The sequence below is a fragment of the Protopterus annectens genome, chromosome 1.part0 (genome assembly GCF_019279795.1).
Source record: "Protopterus annectens isolate FY-2018-M chromosome 1.part0, PAN1.0, whole genome shotgun sequence".
Taxonomy (NCBI): domain Eukaryota; kingdom Metazoa; phylum Chordata; order Ceratodontiformes; family Protopteridae; genus Protopterus; species Protopterus annectens.
This window is the reverse complement of record NC_056725.1, coordinates 1,570,948,692-1,570,971,162: the sequence shown is the minus strand read 5'-3', so window position 1 is coordinate 1,570,971,162 and position 22,471 is coordinate 1,570,948,692.

Here is a 22,471-nt window from a genome sequence, read left to right as displayed (position 1 = left end):
TTGAAATGATGCATTTCTGGTTTTCAGTAATATATCTTTAGATTATTCTGGGAGCCTGTACAGAATGTAAAGCAACATCATCACAAAACACTGTAAGCAATCTAGCCTTAAGTTTTCCGCGTTAGTTTAATAAGATATCCTTAGAAAGATGTAAACCACCGGACATTAGACTCGATGCTCTTCCTCTACAAAACATCATTCACATGCAATGTTTTTTTGTGTGGGATATGTATAATCCACAAGGGGAGTCTGCTACCTACTTCTTTAATATGTAGCTTTGCTGCATTTTAGCTAAGGCTTTCTTTACTGTATATTCTAGATTATATTTATCACTATTTTTGAAGGAATAACTGATTATTGATGTATCACTTTTTTAACCTGTCTTATTTATACAGGAACAGCAGCTGGAAGCATTGCTGTGTTTTAGCAGAGGCAAACAATCCCAATAATGTATTAATATTCAGTAAGCAGGCTGTCATGATGACTATTTCAGGAGATGAGCACGTGCTACACCATAAATGGATATGAATTATGACTGAGTTTGTAATATGACATTACACTCTTATGAAATATAAGCAGCAAGCTTTTTAATGAACTTACTAATCAAAGTTAGTGCATCCATTTCCATTATGCAAATAGTGCAGTTAAATGCTAGTTTCAAGACAAAGATTGTACTTACAGATGTCATTTATAAAAATATTAAAATGAAAGAACTCTCCGTTTAGTTTGGGGCAATACTGAGAACACTTATCACAGTTCTATACAGATGAATGTAGAATGATCATTGTCATCATAATCAACATGAACATTAAATTGTTCATTTTATTCACTGCCATAAGTATGGAAATATGAGCATTCCCTGTAAAAAGTTATGGACTAATGGGATTCGGTTTACTTTTACTTTGTCAAGAACCATGTGCAATCAAATAGATGAAACATGACTTTAAAATAAATGACTTTCCAAACAAAGGTGCACATTAAATGCCCATAGCGTATCAGATGTATGGCAAAAATGTGTATAAAATATATAAAAGTATCAGGCCATAAGGATCATTGTTATGGCAGCCTGTTGTCAGCGCCATCAGCTATTATTCCTTGCAATGAACTAAAAACATGGGATCAAAGAAGCTGAAGATGAAAACAGAGTTTGATACCAAGTGTACCTGTTTTAGAAAAGATGCCAAGTCACACTTACTGTAAAACCTGACTGCTCACTGAAAATGCTAAAAAACATACAGTATCAAAATAGCACTGTCACCGCAAATTCTAACCTTTAAACAGCTGTAGGAAAAGGTGTACTTGACTGTATTTCATGATATTCCTTTACCCGGCTTTTAATTCTAGTATCATATTCAAATATATCATGTTTATAACTATGAATGTAAATGATCCCAGAGACAGATGACTCTTGGGGCTGTTCATGACACACACTCCAGAATAATTTTCCCAATGCTTCAAAGTACTATGAAATATATGTATAGGGAATTAATTTCAAGGCTAGTTTTACACCATCACGCAATATGAAGAGTCATAAGTTTTGGTGAATCAGCATAAAATGAATTTCATTTAATAAACATGGAACCAAAAAAACAATTGTTTCCTTCAGCAAACACAATTAAAATAAATTATTTTTCTCAATCTGCTATACACATCAATCTTTTACTGGCTCAACTTAGTCAGCTTTGGCTATATAGACAAATGTGGTATTTATTTATTTATTGCATTTCATTACCCAGAAAGTACAAGTGAGCAATAAAACCACTTTTCAATATAGTCCCAGGGAGAAAAGCTCCAAATGACTTAAAATAGTAGAAATACATAGACATAACATACATACAGTATACAGAGACAGGAAGCATCTCTGTTAAGGACTACACTATAACCAATGTTTAGATATACCCTGGGATTCATTAACAATCATGTATGTGCCACACTACAACTACATGATCTAAGCTTGTTAGCACAATGAGCAGCAGTGCTCACTGAATATGCATGATCCTCATCATGCGTTCATGGCTGCAAGCACCTTTCCGTGGCCAACAATAGTGTTTGCAGCCATGGAATGGTGCTTGCAAGAACCAGCACACAATGTAAACAAAACATATCACATACAGGCAGTGCTCGGATATAAGCATGCACTATACTCCAGACATATTAAGAGCAAGTACAGGGAAACAATACACAACAAGGAGAAGTGAAACTGGGGAAATGTTACAAAATGTGTTATAATGTTGTAGTAGGGTTGGACAGGGGAAATGGCTATCCTACAAGCAAATGTAATGAAAAGTGTATAAGAAGCATTTCTGACATAAAACCTGCAATATTGACATAATGATGATTAGTGTGACTGTCAATCCTGCAGTTACTCAGATAAATAATAACAGACATGTTGATAAAGGATATGATAGGGACATAAAGCACAGTGTAACAAAGGGGAGGGAAAATGTGATATACATGTTAATTAGGTTTACCTTTACATTGTTGAAAATCAAAATATCGATCGTCCTGTTGTGCGAACCAAAAGGACAAATTATGAATGTCAAATGTCACTGGAGTTTGAAAATCAGCAAATCAAACAGATTTACTGATTTTTTAACTACAATGTCGAGCACACAATGTAATGCAGGGGGGCAAGCACTCTGCACCCCCCACCCACCCTACTTTAATATACTAACTCCGAGATCACACTATAGTGGAGAAAGGGTCCATTTCCTGATCCCCACTATAGTGCAATCTGCACCCAAAATGCCGAATCTGCAATGAGCGAATGTCACTGTGCATTTGTTCATTGCACATTCGAAGCATTTTTTTTCGACTTTTCAGAACTTTGAAAAAGTCCTTTCGACCTTATGGCGTTCTCCCATGTGCAGAAGCACATATAAAGGTAAACCGTTAATTAAATGCTGATTTGGGATAACAGTTAGCAGGGACAAAATAGTATGAATGCATATGATACAGTTATTGCATATAAGGATGTACATAGAGGGAACTGATGTATGCAAGCTCACGGCACTGCTGTATTATTCATCTCACCATGTATACACAAGAATGAAAGGACCTTACAGGTGTAATGTCTGGTAACTCATAAATGGACATGTTTATGCAAAGAAGTGACAGTGACACCAAAAGGAAAGGGTTTTGTCAGCTACAAGCATGTGATAGACAAGCAAGTGTTATATGGTTAGGTAAATGCAACATGCCAATTTAATTACAAACAACATACATAAGTTACTAATGACAATACACAGAGATTGACATGTCAGGAGTTCAGTTTAGCATTTGATGATTTGCAAACATGTCTGACATAGTAATACTGGGCATGCTGACAGGTAATTACTGAGAACAGCAACAGAACAACAATTCAACAGCAGCAGCATGATAGAAAGTGTTGTAAAAGAGGACTAATCACAGTTTTGACGGTCTCGTTGCATGCTATACTGTAAGAAATGTTTATGGAATCACTGCCATTAAGCTGTTACAGCATTAAACATCTCTGGAGCATAATTATCTTGTGAAAAGGTTGAGCAAGGAATGATCTAAGAAATATTTGTATCATGTCATTTTAGAGGGCACACCTGAAAAGGTAGCAGAGAGGATCCGCGGTGGTGGTACTGCGGTAGCATTGTCACCACACAATAAGACACTGTCCGGTTTGATTCTCAGCTAGACCATCTTCTGCATGGAGATATGCATGAATGGGCATACCTTCGTTGAAGGTTGTGCATCAGGGCTGGTAACTCGGCACGTAAAAATCAATTACCAATCATTAGAGGACTGGAGTTCTGCTGTGGCGACCCCTAACTGGGAAAAGCTGAAAGACACAACAACAACCTGAAAAGATAGCAGAGAGATGCATAACACTCATGGGCACCACAGACATAAGCATATCGGTCATGTAAGAAAGAACACCCAGAAAGGGTGTACTGCACTATCATATCATATAAGGGGTACTGAAGACCTACCTGGTCTGAAAATGCCTGAAAAAGCTGCCATTTTTTATGTGTGTAAATCACTGTTGTCTAACAGACAGATGTTACAAGAGTCAAACCCTTGCCTTTCATGCAACGCTCTCCAGACCCTGTAATAACAGCATGTGCCATATCAGATAGCAATGGAGGCTATCACAAATACATGGACTGGATGTGTGTGTAACACAGGAGGTATGAATATAAAATGAGCAATCTGGTTTATTCACAATGCCAGAAAGGAGTTACATGTTATAGTCCACCTAACACTGAGCATTACAATATGACTGCATTTTGTACAACAAAGCTTTTTCTATTAAGTAGGACACACAGTGCCGCAGAATTGAATACCAGTCTATCTGTGCAGTTATGCTAGCAAAGCCAGTACTTAATGCACAAGCAACATGAGGACTCACAGCACAGCATGCACTGAATAAATATTCCACTGCCATACAATCCCAACCTGTGATGATATATCACTGTCCAACACAAAAATGAATATGAATAACTAGATACAATGGTGTTTGTGTAAGATCAGTACATTCATATTATGTTGCACCTTTCAGGAATCCAACAGCAAGCCATGTGACTCTTCTGAGTAATGACATCTGGAAGCCTTAAAACTAGAATGACAATCTACCTATGCTAACTCATTACATCAGATGTGCATGTGGTAAACAATATCTGAGATGAAAGGGATCATGGAAGACTCTCACACTGTAAATGGACACATTGTAACTGTGGTACATGTTATTCATGCATTACAGTATAAGGTGTAACAATGCTAATGGGCACTGAATGTGGATGTTCAACACATGAACATCTGACAGCAGATGATACATGATATTATGCAGGATAAATGCAACGTGGTAGGAATGTCAATGCAGTTGTGAGATATGTGGCTATGTGAAGGCATTACATCATGTTTTTTGTTTCTGCAAGGGATATGTGTACCTATTATTACTGTAGTACTTCAACAACAGACAGCATGTGGTCTCATTCCCTCATGCCAGAGGCCAGCACTTCCTATATATGTTATATAAGGAACATGAAAACAAATGTCCTCATTACTTTGAATAACAGCATTGATATGTGATAAATTGTCAATGCTTTTAGAAAGAGGGATCAATATCTATATGTGTACAAATAAAAAGTGCTTGAAAACAGTGTTAGTGACATGTATGGTCACAATAACACTGACACAATATAGTCTGAGCAGTAATGGATGGATTTCAAATAACTACCCAAGATCACAAGATCACAAGCTAAACATCATTGTCTGAATTGCAAGTGCTACATGACCATGTCCAGGTACAAATGAGACAGTGCATAGTTAAATGGATGACATCAACACTGTTTATTAAGTGGATGTTTATGCTAAAAAGTTATTGAAATGAACAAAAACAATGTACAGCTACACATCTTATATTTCTTTGCAGAATAGTATACACAGTATAAGGGTGAAAGACACACTCACAGCTGGACTCCAATAACCTCATATGTAGGTGCACAATGTACACATCACACTGTCAAAGTCACACAGTGCAGGAGAATACATTCTTCAAATGTGACATACTGCAGGTATATTAGCAGTATGTAATCATTGTGTGAACAAAATGTTATTCTCCCTAGGAATGCTAGGAATTGCCAGTGGCACAGAGTGGCACTTTAATCCAATCTCATAATTAGAAGGGTACATAAAGGTGGTTGTCAGGTGGCCAATGGTATATGACAGAAATAACTGTCTCACTATTAAAGTAGTGATATAATCAAAGCACCTACCTATCCACTTATACCATCTAGACAGCACATTATCAGCAGTGAGCACCACAGGAGAATAATGACTACAACTGAGACATGCAGCATCTATGCAGGAATGGCATCAGCAGTGTATTTCCAAGGAGATGTACCTGGTAACATTATTATTACAGTCAATCAGGATTTGTAAAATTTACCACTACAAATGTGTGTAAAACAATCTGGACTCCATTGGCAGTTACACTTCTAAAAGTTAAGCACTGTTGTATTCCTACATCCTATCTAGTTATACATTATAGAGAATAGTGTGAGACCTGCATGCACAGTAGGAGAAGTCTGACATTCAAATAGCTTCAGTTTACTTACAAAACGATGACCTCATCAGTGTGTTGAACCAGGGGCGTAGGCAGACAATACAATGTTTTAATCATGTGCTCTTCTTGATGCCATTCAAAACACCTGCCATTTGAAAAATTGGAAACATCCCCCTCACCCCACCAAACAAATGTTTTCATCACTTTCCCTATAAAAACATTAAATGGATATTTTTTCAACTCAAGGCACTGCTATTTGAAGCATTAATTTAGAAATCTGTGGATATAATATTGCTTAAAAAAACAGTTTTCTTGATGTAATGCATAGACAATTGTCATCATTACAGTACAAACAGTATGCGTAGCTACACCTTTGTATAGCAATAAAGCTGTGGATCTGAAAGGTGACCTTAGGTGATGGTGCAATATATGATTTTTTTTCATCATCAGTAAAGGAAATACATCCCTTGGACAAAGCCTATACTCAGACTCAGTAGCAAAAAAAAAAAATAGAACGCCCTGCCTCCAACCATTAGAACTATTTCTAACCTACCCACCTTTAAATGCTCCCTAAAAGAATTCATTACAAAATCATGAACCAGCTTCTGTGCCAATCCTAGCTGAACTTGCTTACTATACTTCATTCACCCCCTTCAACCTAAGTCACAGCTCACAATTCTCTCCAAACTCCTTTTTTACTCCTTTATTTTGTTTTTCCCACTACCTTTTCTTTCCATCCTTACTTCCTTCTATAATCATAATATGAACAACCTCTCCCTTACTATGACATCACTCAGTTTCACCTCACTCTCTCTAATCATGTAATTTCTAACATATCTTTCAAATATCTTATTAGAGTTGTCTCAGATAACATTTATTGCATACTAGTCTATGTAACAAATAATGACTAATGATGTTTTCCTCACAAATTTCCTCCAGCTCATGATATTGTTTTTCTTTGCACTCTACTATGAAACATATGTTCTATTTTTAATTATTACAACACATTTTCTGTTGTGTGTTTTGTAGTGTAACGTGATACACTTTGATTTAAAATATCTGTAATTGATTTTTGAAAGATTGTGATACTGGAGGTTTTCTCCCCAGGCCTCTGCTGAAAATGGGCACTTTCTGGCCCAGTCAGACTTTCCTGATAAACAAATATTAAATAAATAAATAAATACATTTTAAGAAATCTATCCAGAGTACAGATTGATTGAGCATATACTCACCTAATTATAAACACACACACACACACACACACACACACACACACACACACACACACACACACACACACACACACACACACACACACACACACACACACACACACACACACACACACACACACACACACACACACACACACACACACACACACACATCTTTCACAGTGGGTATCAAATCTCCTAGTTATCTAGTTACACAGTCTTAAGAGAAATTCACTAGTCACAATTGCCAAAATAAAAGTCTGACTCCTAAGGGGTTAGAGTGTAGTTTTGTCAGGATGACCTCATCAGTGTGTGTCAAACAAGATGTTGCCATAAAAGCTGGTATAAGGGAGCTGTGTGCACATTTAAATGCATCCTCTTCAGAAGAGTGGAGAAACCGGTAAGCATTACACACACACGTGCAACACAAGTCTTCCGTGGTAGGCATTGAACCTCCTACCTATCTGGTTACACAACCTAGAGACCACTATACTAGTTGCAAGTATTACAGGAGAAGTCTGATTCATAAAGGGAAAGATCGCACTTTTGTCAGAATGACCTCATCAGTGTGTTTCAGAGAGCATGTTTCTGTAAAAACTGGGATAAGGAAACTGTGAGAAGAGTTAAATGTATTATTCTTTGAAGAATCACTACCAAGTGATACACACAGTCATGCACTAACACACACACACACACACACACACACACACACACACACACACACACACACACACACACACACACACATACATCTTCTGTGTTGGCCATTGGTCTTCCTACCTGTCTAGGATACATAGTCTAGAGAGCACTGTATTAGTTGCAAGCAACACAGGAGACATCTGAGTTTTAATGGGAGAGATTGTATTTTTGTCAGGAAAACCTCACTGGTATGTAAAAAAGTGTGATAAGGGAGCTGTAAGAGCAGTGAAATGTATTATTCTCTGGAGATGTGGATATATCAGCAAATGATGTACACACTGTCACACATGCTCATGCACACACACACACACACACACACACACACACACACACACACACACACACACACACACACACACACACACACACACACACACACACACATGTTTCTTGTTGAGTATCAAAACGCCTACCTATCTAGGTTACACAATTTAGAGAGTGATGCAGTAGTTGCAAGTGCCAGCAGATAAGACAGGAATACCTATGTGAAATTGGACATTGGAATGTTTGTAAAACTCAGTGCTTGGAATGGATGTTACTGTACATCACAAGTTGTGGAACAAATGCATATGTCTACACAGGATAATGTAACATGACTATGATTGTCATATGTAATGACATGCTTTTATAATGAAATGTAGATACGGTCCTTACTGTACATTGTGGTACTGTGAGGAGGTTGACATATTCCACATAAGGGGCTGATATACACATTGACTGTTGTATGCCAGTGGATTATCAGTCAAACATTTCTGTGACATCATGTCTGGATGACTGCACGATTATATTGTTTCATTCTTGTGCTATGTCCATTGGCAAGACAAGCATGCAAATCATACATAGGACAGTAACAGCAGAATGACAGTGATGGATTTTGTGAGAAAAGGTTAACCAAGCATGTAACACAGTGCAAGTGTAAACACTAAAAAGCACACATATTACTTTAAATGAATTAAGTGAGTCAATCTCATTCATAAATCATGATAATTGTTTGACAGCAATAATACAGGCATACAAATGTCCAACAAAAAAGTATGAAACTTTGATTTTCTCTTTTTTTATTGTACCCTTTGAGTGCTGCACTGCTAAGCTGATTTGCACTGCTGATGGCAAAATATTAGTGCATGCATAATCATATCCCAAAGTGCTGAACTTACAATGGTAATTCACAGTACTCAGTTGTAGCTCTGTTACAACTTCTGTAGAAAAATCTTTACAAGACATGTAATAGGTGGCAGGCAGATTAGTGTAGCAGCAGGATAATGACATGTTAAGTAAATGTTTATCTAACATTTGCAGACATAATAGTCAGACAAAACATCATGAAACATGCTGCCATCTGTATGTATTTGACCATTGTCAGTAGGTGAAAACATTTATATCCGAGTATTTTATGCAATAAAAAGTTCTATTTATCTGGATTTATCAGCTGCTCATTTTCTGCATACAAGGTACTGCCACAGGGATTCGCATCATTTGGCGTTTTTGCAGCAGTTTCGAACACCTAGTGCTTTGGTTATTTGTGTTTTGCTGCTTTTGGTTCAACATTTTAAATATACCAACTCAGAGATCGCACTACAGTGCAGAAAAGGGAAATCTTCCCATTCTGCGCTGTACTGAGAGCTCTGTTAAAACATTTGAACTTTCAAAAGTTCGATCATATGGTGTCGACCATATGACGGTCAAACTTTTGAAAGTTCAATAATCTAATATAGACCCTTTTTATCTATGATTATACATAGAAGTATGGCATGAATACTAAGTTCAAGTTTTGCACTCTTTAATGAGGTTATGTTGGAAAGCACTTTTTGTGAAGACATTTGTTTAACAGTAAATGAATTAACTTTTGTCATGTACTGAAGTAATTGACCTTCTGTTAACCATGTTTTTTTTTGTGGAGGTAAAGGAATCCAGGGTTATTTCTTGTAAACAGTTCGTGGTTTGGGGACAGCTGATCAAGGTGGAAGCATCCATATACTGAAATATGAAGGCATAATTACTTTCTGTGTGCTAGTTATATTAAAACTAGAGGGCCAAAGATTGACCCTTGAAAAACAGCAGCAGATAAAGGGAGAAAAGATGAGAATTAATTCTGCCATTTAACTGCCTGACATCCATTGGACTGGTAACTTTGAAGACAAATGAGTGATGGGGTAGAGAATGTTAAGGTAGACAGTCTGTGCAATAATTTTTGGTGAGAAACCAAATCAAATCCTTTTAGTAAGACTATGAAGGATGCAAATATCAAACTGTTATTTAGGTTTACAGTGTGAATAAACTGAGATGGGCAGTAGAAGTACTGTTGTTATTGTTGTTAGGTGCTGTTGAGTCGACTGTGATTCATGGCGATATTTGTTCTAAATCCTTTCAGGTTTTCATAGAGCATGGTAAGAGCTGACAGCGACATGCTCATGTCTGCTGTCCCCATGTTAAGCCAATACATCAGAGGTCTTCCCCTCTTACACTGGCCACTTACCATACCAACCAAAATGTCTCTCTCCATGATGTTTTCCTTTGCATAGTGTGTCCAAAATAGGATAGCTTGAGCTTTGACATTTGAGCTTCCAAAGTGAACTTGAGTTGGATCTTGGCAATGACTGATTGATTCATTCTATGAGTGGTTCATGGGATTCTTAGCAGTTTACTGCAACATCATAATTCAAAGGTGTCAGTCTTCACCATGTCTTTCTTCTTGATTGTCCATTTTCTGCCAAAAAAATGATCCTGTTGAAAAAACAATGGCTTGAACAAATCTGATCTTCTTGTGAAGCAAGGTCTCAGCGGTGATGTCAAACTAAGATGAATCACCTGGGTAGCAGCAGCAGTATCTGCATGGAAGAAAGGTCTGGGAATATACTTCTATATTATGCCACAAAAATTCTATGGATGATTACAATACAATGAGTACATAGGTTCATAGGTTCATAGGAGGTTCCTATGCTCTTGGCCCTAAGGCCTTTATAAGCCTAGCCATGTTATACCCTTGTTCCCTTATTGACCAGTTTGTATGGTCTATATTTGCAGTGCAAGTCTATGATCAGCACCAACTTCCCTTATCCAAGAGGGACAAAGGTGACACCCTTGGGGTAAATTTATTGTCTCACATCCAGTTGTCTAAGTTACACTTAAATAGGGTCATTGAGGAGCTCTGTTTTATATGAATTGTGAGTTTGTTCCAGAGGTGTGGCAGTCTCTGGGAGGCAAATCTGACTCTCCAGCATGTCCTGTTAATGTTGCAGGCTAGGTTAAGATCCCTAGAGAGAGTCTTGTCCCATTTGACTTGCAGCATTTCCATTAGGGCAGGGTGCAAGACGGCTCTGTAGGCCGGGCACAAGTCATCTCTCAACATTTGATACTTCTAATCAGACAACATGGTAGAGTATCAGGACTCATGGATGAGGTATTCTTAGCTTTTGAGAGGGTTGAGAGAACTTATTTCACAGTAATTAATGGGGTGTTTGGGACTGTGGAATATGTGGAATAGCTATACTAGTGGTTGGTGCAACATATGCAATACATTTGTCAGCTAGCGTATTAACTATTTCCTTCGGGTCAGATCACGGTGCTATAATCAAGAAGCTCTGAACATTTATGGGTGTTTGTTTATTATTTTTTTGTGGTTATTTTATATTCATACTCACCTTTGAACTTCCTAATTGTTTACTTAGGCACTTTGCTCCTTTGTTAAAGTGTGAGATCTGTTATAAGCATTAAGCAATCTTTCTCTTATTATATAACTTATTTATAGAGATATTGCAACATACAGTTTGCATTTACATTTTTCATTACATTTGGTGCAGCTGGGGACTGGCATAACAATACAACTGTTTAAGTAGAAGTCATAGTCCGAGTCTTAAACAACATCTTTACTAATGGGATACAACATTATTTAAGTCTTCAAGTAACCAAAAAAAGTTGCTTTTTAGAAGTCCCTAAACACAGAGCTATTTACAGGGGAAGTACTACCAGTTTTAAAGGAAAATGTCAGTAATTATAGTCTGATTTAACAAACTTGATGATACATATGGTGATGTGGAAGAGGGGGCTATATTTATGAAGACTATATCAAGGATACTGGGACTCCTATTAAGATGGTTAACTATTTGTAAAAAAGTTAGCATTTATAATGTCAAGAAAGTATTGGGCATGCTGTCCACTGTTATTATATGTCGGCTAGTTATTGATAGATGGTTGAAGGTCTTCAGATGAAAGGCATTGAATTTAATGGGGATTTCAGCTAGTGTGTTAAGATACCTATCATATTCTGAATTGCAGAGTTACAGGGAACATATCTGTAGTCCAGCAAAAAGAACACACATTGATTAGACAAGTGTGGTGAGAACATATTGCAAAGGAAAGGCAGTATGTTAACAGTGACAAGAACAGGTAGTGAAGAATAGTATGATAGACAATAAAAAAATGAATTACAGGAGAAGTGTTTCTTGGAATAGAAATGGAGAAGTAAGATGCAGCAGACAAAGGTACAGAGGGTACGAGTTTACATGGAGGAGATGTTTGATGTACAGGTAGTAAAGACTTTTAATTGTGCAGACAGAGGCATGTGACATGGCTTGTGTTCTGACATTTTCACTTAAATTGGTCAGTTAGGTATTGTGTGAACAGAGGTCTGAATTGTTTACAGTCTATAGTTTCAGTGAGATGCTGTGGCAGTAACTACCATGGTTTAGGAGTATGAACAGAAAACGTGGTCTATGGAATTTGGTTTAGTAGAGTAAGTTAGAAGAGTAGGGCCATCAGTGGCCAGGCTTCTAAGGCTGTAGTTTGGTTCAGAAGTACTAAGTCTCATTTGTGTGGGAAGATGGGCTGTCTTAGTGTCGGAGTTTGAATAGAAGAGAACCAATAAGGATTTTGGCTCTGCCTTGTATAAGTAGCCAACTGGCCATATACAGTATACAGGGTGTAGTTCATACTGAGAGGAGTGAGTGATGAAATACAAGAATTTATTAGATAGTGTTTGCAAGGTGATAGTGCTTTTCTGTGAGGTGGTGGCATATAGGAGTAGGCCAAGTTATAGTCATGAAAAACAGGGCACCTTTACCTATAGCTGTCCGAGCTGCTTCTGAGAGGAATTTTGATATCTTTGGGCCTAGAATATCAGGTAGTTGACTTTGGATCTCAGTGTTTGAATTAGGTCTTGAAATATGAGGGCAGCTGAACCAAATGCTAATGCAGCTATGTAAAGTGGTGGTTTAAATTAGGTTATTTTCCAGGTCCTTGGTATGGAGTGAACCTGGGACTTTAGTAGGTCTTTTCTTTGTTCAGAACAGCATGGGCTTGTTTTTTTGGTTTGCTTGTTTGTTTGTTTATTTGTTTGTTATTTAAGGTTGAGTAGACTTTTTTGTACAATGCCACTTGTTTAGATGTAGCCGGTCATCTTGCCATTGGCTTTGCATGATGTTATAAGCAAGAGTGGAGCTATAAATAATCATGTTATTGACCTAAAGCAGGAGTTGCAAATGAGGTAGATCAAGGGGCAGTTTATTCATAAAAAATGGAGAATAGTAGTGTGGCCAGTACTGATCCATGAGATACTACTCTGAAAGTGAAGGCTGCATCTGACAAAGAGAGGTCATTTTAATTGTGAAGGATGTTCTGGTGTGCAAATCTTTCATACATTGGGTAGTTTCAGAGCTTATACCAATGTCTTCAAGGTGGGTTAATAAAAATGAAATTGTCAGCCAAGTCAAATGCTTGGGTTTGGTCAATGACTACTGCTCCAATGAAGATTCCTATATCCGTGTTGGTGAGGATGTCATCAGTGAGAGTCTAAAGAGCAGTCATAGTACTCCTACCTGCCCAAAAGCCATGCTACTTTTAAGAATTTAAGTTTTTCAAGGATTTTGCCAAGGGTGGGAAGAATAGAGATGAAACAGGATTGATAGGTAGAGGAAAGTTTGGGGCCTTTAAGTACTTGTCTGACAAAGGCAAATTTTCTAATTTTGGCCATGGCATTAGTTGTGAGGCGAAGGTTACACATATATTTTATGACTGGTGGCAGTCACTATGGTGGTGGGTAGGAAGAATAGAGATGGAACAGGATTGATAGGTCGAGGAAGGTTTGGGGCCTTTAAGTACTGGTCTGACAAAGGCAAATTTTCAAATTTTGGCCATGGCATTAGTTGTGAGGCTGAGGTTACCCATATATTTTATGACTGGTGGCGGTCACTATTTCATTTCTATGGTAGTAGATCAACCATGGGCAAAGCCTGTCAGGTCCAGAGAGAGAGTCCAATAGGATTTGTTCAAGCAAAGGTGCCATTTGTTTGCTTGTGATTTTGGAGAGGTATAAAGGAGAAAAGCTTTGGGTATATTTATGTGGGAGAGGACACATTGGGATGGGATATGTTAGTTTTGAGAAAGTCTGTAAGTGAAAGCTTTCTAACAGAACAGTGATATGGTCAAGTGAGGATAGTTCTGTTAGTGAATTTCTACCAGAGGTGTTATTCATCTTATGCCAGAATTGTTTGAGAGAGTGAAGGAATGAGATTTATTTTAATTTCAGATAGCTTTATGTCTGCAGATAGTCTGATTAGTAATGTTGTGTAAGTTGGGTGCACTTCTTCTGGAACTGGGAGTGGAGTCATTTTCCTAGTTTTTCCAGGCTTCATCACAACGTTACATTAGAGTTTTCAGCTCTATAGAGAGTCATTTGGCTCTATTATAGTTAATCAGCCTGGAGATTACAGGGAAGTTTTTTTTGAAAGTTAATGAGAAGTTGTGCGAGGAGGTCAGCAGCTGTGTTGGGACTGGCGAAGTTGGGAATTAGAGAATAGTCTACAGTGCAAGATGGGCTTGTAGTCTAGAAATCTGGAGGAGTTTTGGGTCTGTGGGATTCTTTATTTTCAGATTTTGTGTATGGTAGTTAAAGGGCAGTGGTCACTGAAGGTGGGCAAAATGATTAATGAGAATTGAGGTGTTGTTTTCTGTGGGAGGTAGCTGTGAAGTCAAGGAGTGAGTGGTGGTCGGTTTTAAAATTAGTTGTGGTAGGGATTGAGACCAGTCAAGAGTTCTGACATATCAAGGAAGGCTGGGCCATGGACATTTACAATGAAGTCACCAAGGACAATTATGTGCATCTTTGAAAGGATGTTGGCCATAATATTATGTAGGAGAATTTTGAACTTTGCCAATGAAGCTGGGGGGTGGTAGGTAATCACTTGCTTTTATAGGTAATGGTGTATAGGTAATGGTAGGAAATGGTTGGAAGTTTAGCAAGAATCTATTTGATTTTATGTTCATTGGAGGGATTGGCCTGGGCACTTACTGAAAAACAGAGTGATGATCTGTGAAGTAGCATAACACCACCTCCATTCCAAATACCACAGAGAGAATCAATGTGGTATTTATAATCAGGGGAAAAATGACTCAAGTGAGCCCTTCATTTCTGAGCCAGATGTCTTCAATGGTGAGTATTTCATGGAACATCTAGGTAAAAAGCACTGATTTGGGACAGTTTATTTTACATTAAATAGTGCAGTGGACAGAGAGTTAGGTTTAAGAGTCTGTGGACATTTATGAGGTGGATTGTTGTTGTGTAGGTTTAAGACAGGCTGTGGTAGCATCATTGTAGTGAAGTGAATGAAAACTGGAAGAAGCAGCATTAAGGAATCAAACTCAGGGAGTTGGGGAGAGGAAAATTATGAATATGTGTTTATTTGAGTCGAGACAGAAGGGTTTGAGAAATAGTTTAATGTGGATTGCACTTAATGGTATGATAACTGAAAAGGTATAGAATTGGAAGTGAAAGAACATATGTGTTTCAGATTGCTATGGTTTGTGGAAAATGGTAATTGAAGTAATGATAGTTAAATTAACAAGTATATTTCAGATGGTATATGGAGATCAGATTATTGTAGTGATTGATGTGTTAAATGGAGGGGAACGAAATTATAAGTTGTTAGCTCAATATGTTTTCAGTGGTATTGTTGTTAGGGAGCTATTAGTTTTTTGGGTGTGATATATTTTTATGAGTGTCTAGAAGGGGAGGGGTTTTATTAGAATTGTGGGAGTGGAATAGCGAGTGTTTAAATTTGTTGAATCAAGATGTGATCGATGAATTGGGGTAAGAATAGAAGGAAGGGGGTTATACCCTTAAATTAGGGGGAGTTAAACAGCTTGTGCAAGCACAGACTGCTGATAAGTAGTAAGAGGTGAGCTGTCCATCAGGTAAGAGAAGCAGTGACTTGTGTACATACCTCTCAGCTGTACAGATTTTCACAGAAGGTCCACATTTTTGCCTCATATTTTTGGTCTGTTTCTTATAAAATTGTGGCTTTCTGGCAATTCACTGACAAATCATTGAGAGTTGAAGTCAGAAAATAATTACATACGTTTGAGTTTCAGACTTCATACCCTTCAGAAAATTCATGGTAATGCAAAATCTATTATTCTGTCAACTTTCTAAGTTTGTAAGAGGAATATTTAAAAAAGTGTCCTATTTTTGGGCCTTTGTCCCCTATTATATATGACTTTGTCCAGATTTCTTGCTCTAAGAGGTTGAGAAGTATGCTTGTGTATGAAACCTCTGTGTTCAAGAAACAAAATATAAATGTGTAGGGATGGCTAATATCTAAGCATTTACAACAGAAAGGCAACTGCAAGCACCAATAAGCCTCAAGTACATGTTAATGTGAGCCTGGGAGAGGGTAATGAGGAAGGCTAAACCCTCCAACAATCATCACACTGCTCCCAATAAGGATAGCTAGCATCTTAAAGTTTTCACAAATGGCTTAAAGGTACTCAAAAGTGCAGCTGCCAACTTATTGTTGTTCCCTCAACAATTGCTTGTGAGATCACTGATGTGCATTCTGCTGTGCAAAAGCAGTTTCTTTTAATTTGATTGTCCTATTGAATTGCAGGGCACTTCATCATCACCTAAAATATGGTTCTGCTTCCTTATAAAGTGAATGGAAGACCAGAATAGAGGCTTCAAGACATTCTTCTTAAGTAGAAGTGTTCATTCAGAAATAGCTGGCTGCCAGTCTTGGATGCAATCCTCTTGAAGCTGTCTACACATGTCATAAGGATTATTAGCAATAACGCCATTTCTTTTGCTGCTATACCAGGGTTTATTATTTGGGTTCCTAGTTTGACTGAAGCAAGGGCTTGCTTATCCAAGAGTTCTTTTTTTTTCCATTCATCTTCTAGAAGTATCATTTTTTGCAGTCTCAAAGATGTGTATGCATGTGTTCTGAGACACATTTTTAGTCCAGAACTGATATGTAGATGTCAATCCCAAAACTGTGTTGTCCAGTTTCCTGGACTTCTTTGCTTGTTTATTCTTCTCTTTCTGTTTAATAATGAAAGTAGAATTACCCTATTAACCTCTTCTCAACTTAATTTGCTTTCTATATGTCTGTAGACCCAGAGCAGAGTAAAAGGCAATTGTGGTTTATAATGTTTAAATTTGACTTCCTACTCCTGTTTAACTTTTGTCATTTGTAACTCCATTTCTTTTTTCAACAGACATATCACTGGCACTTCTAGTGTCTTCTGATTTTGTATGGTCACTTCCTTTTGTTTGATGGAATTATAATATTTCTTCTAGTCTGTTGCAATAGTATTATTTGCTTTGCAAGCTTAGCATGAGACGCAATGGTTAATCTGCATTGTTTGTATTTGCTATTTGCTTCCTCCCAAGATTTGCTTTCTATTTGTATTTCCTGCCTCCAAACTCTTACACTTATTTATTAACTTGAGAACAGCATCAGTTCATCCAGTTTGCAATGCAGCTTTCTCTTATCTACCTGCAGCACATTAACAAAGCTTTTGTTCTTGTCCCATTTTCATTCTAGCTTCAGAATGTATTGAATAAGTGCTGTACTGTTATTGCATTTCCGTATTTCTTTGCATACAGCCTTTTTAAATTTCTCATAAGAAAGTGACAATTGCATGCTTTTTAACTTACACTTTTAGATGTATTTTGTTGCATAAGCTTGTAGTGAATGGCCACTTTATTGTTATGAGCTGCAATATGTATATAGTCCGTAACCAATTTCCAGTCACTTTTATGCCTTAGTTTATTTATTTTAATATATTTATTACATCAAAAAGTTGAGCTTGCACCTGTACCCTGTACCCCTTTTTTCTTACATCTTACGGACTCCTTGCCAGCTTTCTCATTAAGATCAGCTAAGTTTTCAGTAATGATGTTTGTTTGCTTATGAATATCTACTCCTTCTTGCACCAACGACCCAGATGCTCTTTTGGACAAGATATTCAAAATCTTTTTCTGCTTCAGAGATATGTGGACTCTGCAAAGAAGTCTCTGGGGTAAAATTAGCACCAAATTTATTAGTATATTGGTTAAGTTTATTGAGTCTAATAACATTGTGTCATTTTCAGTATGTTCAGAGCAATGTTGGATATTATTCGTTAGTTTTTTGATGTAACTGAATTAAGATTTATAACTGTCTTTAGCTTCAGATGCTAGCCTAAGTTCATGGGCTGCTTTATCAGACGTAATAGCAGTTTTCATGTTTTTAGTAATACTTTTGATACTGTGCTTCATATCAGGGCTTTAGGATCTGATGAATATTTTTTTCTTTTTATTTTAGAGATTATCTATGCTGGAGGACAACAAAGAGGTTTGTTTTTGAATTTCTCATTATATTTCCCGCTATCAGACAAAAAAGTGACAAAATATAACATAGATCACCATAAAATTAGTTTTATTTTTGTATTCCCTTTCCTGCTTTGCTTTGCCAACCACCAAGTCTCCCACTATTAGACAGTAGGCAATTTGTTTCAATGGTGTTGCTGAATCCCCCTCAGTTAACTGCAGTCTGGGGGGAGCATCATTTAGGCAGATATTAAAGTTTTGGTGCTCTTGTCAGCATCCTGTCAATGAGAGCCATTGTGCATACAATGATTAACCCCTACTCTTGGGTGCTGATTTGTGCATATGCACCACCCTACAGGCCACCTATGCTCTTCTGTTAGTGTACCTATGCTCTTTCACTCAGCTGACAAGAGCTACTGCCATCAGCTTAGGAGGTCATCAAAATCTCCCACATATAATTCCTTCCTTGCCCTTCAGCTCTGGCTAGGTGAGGAGTGACTGCTTAAGACAGACAGAACTGAATTGCCTACCTCCCAGGGTGGACATGGTTATCTTTCTATCAAGTCACAGGTGACATGCATCCTAGAATGGACATGGTTATCCTTCTATCAAGTTACAGAGATACCAATTAAACTCTGGTTGTTTGTGCTGCAGTCGAGGCTTTATCCCTGTATAGCAATGGCATAGCTATTTTTTTATTTAATGTATGAAGAACTAAAAGAAAATAATGCTTCCTTCATGAAATAAAATTAAAATGAGTTACTTTTCTCAGTCTGTTATACACAGTAGTCCTTTGCTGACTAAATCAGCCTGTATATAATGATTCTGCAACAAAGAATGCAAGCAGTGTCTTCTCTTGAGGCTTGACTCAAATTCCACTCTTCCTTGGCAAGTACATTTTATAGTTGTAGGTCAACCTTCCCCAAGTTGCTAGTGCTTTTACTTCCCACGTCCCAGGATAATTGCAATTCTTTGCCTTGTATATGGCAATGCAAAAAAGACACGTTGAAACTCTCATATGCCCTTGGTTCTTTGATGACTCTCCCATCTCTATCTCTTCTTTCTCACACTCTCACTATGTCAGGTCCCAGCCTTCTTCCTTTTCTGGTCTTTGTTTGTTACTTTCATTTGAGCAGAGGTGGCTGGTGGTTTCAAATCAAAGGGGGGGCTGCAGGAGACAGCTGGTTGGGTGGGGCCAATGGGAAGGTGTGTGACAAACTAGAAAGGGGTGGGGCAAAAAGAAACACAAAAACTGGAACTTTAATTAAATACTTTGCCCAGGGTGCCAAAGCATCATTATGATAGTCTAATCAAGACACAATGAAGTGTAGAAGAAAAAAAAATATTTCAGTGTATTTGCTACATGACAGCTTACTTAATATCTAGATGGAAACAAAAAGGTTGTGAGGCATGAAAAAAGAAATTACTTTTTACATACATTACTGGAAAGCTAGTCAAAATCAAGTATAAAAAACAAGCAGCACTCAACTCAAATCACTTCTCCCTACACTGCAGTTCTAATTATAATTTATATTCAGCTTTATAAAAGTACAAAGTAACATGCTGAAAGTAGCAATCTCTGTGAAACCCCCACTTGAAAAATGTTTTTTAGCCAAAAAAGACCTGCTGCCTGACAACAACTATCTACTTGTTTCATGGGGAAAACATGATCAAAGTAAAAAATGAACAGCAAACAAGAAACAAGCTCAAGATAAATTGTTTAAAGGATTACTGCACAGGTTATGGACCACACATGATAGATTGGCATTTTTTTAGCTTACGGGTAAAGCCTGCAAAGATGACTGCAAGTCTCTAGCAAATGTAATGAGCTTCTGAATATACTGTAATCATGCCCTTTATTACAAATACTGTCATATGCATTTCAATACCTAAGGCTTATATGCTATTTAGTTATGTAAATATTCTCTGCAGGGCAACAACAACAAGGCTTTCAATATTGGTAATTCTTTAACAGTGTGCTTATTAAAGCTTACTTGCATCTTACAATCTCAGACAAGCTTACCTGATGGTCATTAAAGCATTGCTACTTAAACACAGAGCAACAGGCTCTGCAACACCATGCATTTTATGAATAAGAATAAGCATAAATCAACAATATAAAAATATGACAGAAAACCAGAACATTTTGCAAAATCAAGGACAGATGAAAAGCCACTGTAGTACTTGTGTCTACCTTGGATGACAGGATACTCTGCACAGTTACACTGCATAACTGCTCCTTGTCTTGCTTGGACACATCCAGAGTCACTATGTGGGGGAGTGGGCTGCAACAAGTATGTCACAATTTGAAATTTCTCTGGCTGACGGCGATGGCCCTGACACATTTGTCATACCTTTCAACCTCAGAGCAAGAAATCTGGACAAAGCCATAAATATAAGTGGGACAAAGGCCCAAAAATAAAGACAAATTTTAAATATTGTTCTTATAAACCTAGACAGATAATAGAATAGTAGGTCTTGCATTAGTATACATTTTCTGAAGGGTATGAAATCTGAAACTCAAATGTCTGTCATTATTTTCTAACTTTAATCTTTGATGATTTGCCACTAATTTGCCAGAAAACCACAATTTTATGAAAATGGATCAAAAATGTGATACAAAAATATACACAATACAGCTGGGAACCTGTCAAAGAAGAGACAATTTTTTAATATTAGTACTGTTAACTTGAGCAGCTGACAAAGTAAGAGAATCTACATGCATTTCTGAAATTAAAAGTAATCTATAACTCTGATCATTACAATTATTTATTAATTGTAAACCCTCCACGTTTTCTTCCAAATTTGTCATTTTGCGGAGGGATTATTCGGGGAAGAGCAACATTTTGAGCCAAAATCAGGGACAGTTGAGAGGTTTGGATATATCTAATTCTATAAAGCAATGTATTTGCTCATACCTCTCAACCTCTTAATGTAGGAAATCTGGACAAGGCCAAATATATTGGGGGAACATACAAACAGTACTAAAAATTGCTCTTGTAGAAACTTAAACAGTTGACAGAATAACAGGTCTTGCTTTAGCATGCATTTTTTCTGAAGGGTATGAAGTCTGAACCTCAATGTCTGTCATTATTTAGTGACTTCATTCTTAAATGATTTGCCAGAAAACCACAAATGTTATGAGGAACAAACCAAAAATAAGAAGCAAAAATCTATTCATTCTGCAAAACTCTGGACAGTTGGGAGGTATAGTTCAGCCAGGGCTGAGTTTGCCACCCTCCCCTCACAAAATCATGGTCAAATGGGGTTTCCCCCCTGCAGCTGTTCCAATGTCCCATTACTTGGCTATTTCACCCCATTTACCATATACACTGTAATGTGCATACTGCTTTACTTCTATGATGATTTGGATTTCATTTAAAAGTTTTATTTTACATTTTATAGCACAAACACTAATATACATTTGCTAAACAAAGCAATGCAGTTTCACAAGGAAAATAGACTTAGCATTAAAACTTCTCTGCCCTTGAAACTCACATTCATTGAAACAGCATCAAAACCCACATTCAAAGAAAATACATCTGGCCAGTGGCAGATAAAGATTAACTTGGGCTGTTTTCAAATCATAGGCCCCTTGTACAGGAAACATGCATGTGTTCTTTGATACACCTTTCTGATTGTATTAAATTATATTCCTTGTATAATACAGTACAATTGTTAGAGGCCATTTTAAATGTATTGCTTTGAACATTTTTCCAGTAAACAATGAAACAAAATGCATGCACCAATAATGACAAAACTACCCAATTCAGAACATTTCCATCATAAAAGTCTACTCAAACTTCTACATTCCACCCGTATCAGTAAATATGCACAATCTCTGCAGAAGTAAAAGTCATCTAAATAATTCCACATTAAAAAGATCTGTAACCAATGAAGAGGTTGCTGCTAGCACATAACTTTATATTTCATTGTTTC